Genomic DNA, 2,536 nt, shown 5'->3' with positions numbered 1-2,536 from the left:
TTCTTCTTCTTCTTCTTCTTCTTCTTCTTCTTCTTCTTCTTCTTCTTCCTCCTCCTCCTCCTCTTTCTCTTCTTCTCCTCCTCCTCTTCCTCCTCCTCTTCCTCCTCCTCCTCCTCTTCCATCTCATCATTCTATATTACCTTGTTCCTCATTCTCTGTTCCATGACCACCCCGCCTCCAGTTCTCAGACCCCCGACCACTCTCATTGTCCTCCCAGGGCCAGCAAGCCTGAGTCCAATGAGAGACCTACCTAACCCTTATGACCCTCACATGGTCCCATCCAACAGTTGTGACCAGCACCCAGGGTGTCCATCCCCTCATCTTGACAGCTGCCTAGAAGGTGTCAGTATTGCACACACTATAGGTGAAATCTAAATGAGAGCCCAGTCTACATGAGGGTGGTTTCTGTGTTAGTGAGCTTTGAGTCCACTCTTCCTGGCACCGAGGAAGCCTGACACACCCCCTAAAGCCATTGGCCTTAAACCCTATCCTGCCTGTGCTCCTGGGCTCTCCCTGGCTTGCTCTCTGGTGCCTGGCCAGAGAGGTGCTGCAGCTGTGTGGAGTCTACACTGTGGTAAAGGAATGCCTGAAAGGTGAGGTACTCAGGACCAGTGTATCCCTCCAGTTCTCTGTGAGGAAGGACTGTGGCTGTTCTGAGAGACATCTTTAAGCACTGGATGCCTGCCATCAGGTCCCGCTGCCCTGCTAATCTCTGCCCCAAACACTCTCCCATGGTTAGGAGGCAGTTTTAAAGAGTATTATCAGGTAAACCCTATCAGTACACTTATTCAAGAAAGTACTGCACTGGGGGCAGGGAACTCAGAATGTGCAAGACCAGACTCTTTGTCAGTTGTGGGGCAGGGACCGAAAGCCCCTGTCTCCACACTCAGAGGCAGGAAGACAGGAACTGCGAGAATGCCCGCCATCCTCCGGCCTTGAAAGGATTCCAAGTTTCCGAGTTTAAAAGGAAAGAAATGAGTTTCAAGTTGGAAAACTTAATGGGTGTCCGACGTCTGCGAGTCGTTCTCCAGCCCTGCAGCCCTGGCAGGGGAGGACATGAAAGATGCCCACCAAGGACAAAAGAGCCGTGTGCCCAGGGCCTGCTGGGGATGGCCCCACCCTTACCCATGTTAGAAGCCCCCGTGGAAGCCCCCAGGTAAATCCCGACTTCCTTTATCCCAAGCCTCTTTTTTGAGGGTTTGCTGTATTTTTTGATCTTTAACAAGTTTTTTTTTTCTTTTTCTTTTTCTTTTTTTTCTTTCTTTTTGTCATCTTTGCCAGGCCTTTTACAATGCCAGGTCCTTTTATTTTAAGCACGATGGCTTTCAAGCCTTGTCTCATCTGTGATGGTTTCATGTTTGCCGGGGTCTGGAAGGGTTGGAGCTAGTCCCTGGGTGGGCAGCTTCCATCTCCATCCCGCTTTGCTGCTGCCAGGAAAGGGTTGGGTTTGGGAGCAGAGCAGCACCATGGCCTGCTCTTCAGTCCCCTCAGGATGGAGAAAAGATGCAGTCCCCACGTTCCACTGGACAGGATGCTATCGTGGGGTGGGAAGCCTGCCTCTTGCATTCCAGCCTCAAACCACATGACTGTAAGTCTCTGTTATTCCATCTGTTTAATGGGGATGGTGCTAATACTATGAGACAGGAGTAACAAGAACTTAGTGGGTACTTATTTATAGGATAATAGCACTGTATGAAAACAGTGCCATGCCTTCATGACTATGTTCTGACACTGTAACAATTCTGTAATAGTTATAAACACTGAATGAGTACCTAATTCATCAAACTACAAGTAATACCAGAAACTACTTAGGAAAGTGCCCAGCAACATGCAAAGAGTTAATATATAATCCCTGGGTCTTGCTCCTAGGAGCTGATTCTGATCTCCACAACCAGCTTTTTTTTTTAAAATTAATTAATTAATTAATTTATTATTATTTTCTTTATTTACATTTCAAATGCTATCCCGAAAGTTCCCTATACTCCCCCCCCGCCCCTGCCCCCCTACCCACCCACTCCCACTACTTGGCCCTGGCCTTCCCCTGTGCTGGGTCATATAAAGTTTACAAGACCAAGGNGCCTCTCTTCCCAATGATGGCCNANTAGGCCATCTTCTGCTACNTATGCAGCTAGAGACACAAGCTNAGGGGGTACTGGTTAGTTCATATTGTTGTTGCACCTACAGGGTTGCAGCCCCCTACAACTCCTCGGGTACTTTCTCTAGCTCCTCCATTGGGGCCCTGTATTCCATCCAATAGTTGACTGTGAGCATCCACTTCTGTGTTTGCCAGGCACTGGCATAGCCTCACAAGAGGCTGCTATATCTGCAGCCAGCTTTATCATCTGCTGACCATACAACCTACCTTCCCCATCACCATGCCCCGGGGGTAACTCACACAACACTTTTGCATTTTTGATAGCTTGCTTGGAGGCTGTAGCACGAGAGAGCACAGCTAACCCCGTACCTTTGATGGAAGATGATGAGTTCTGCTCAGGGAAGGTTGCCTTCTTCAACATCACACCCAACTTCCGGAGGC

The sequence above is a fragment of the Mus pahari genome, chromosome 20 (assembly GCF_900095145.1).
Source record: "Mus pahari chromosome 20, PAHARI_EIJ_v1.1, whole genome shotgun sequence".
NCBI lineage: Eukaryota > Metazoa > Chordata > Mammalia > Rodentia > Muridae > Mus > Mus pahari.
This window is presented reverse-complemented; position numbering follows the sequence as displayed.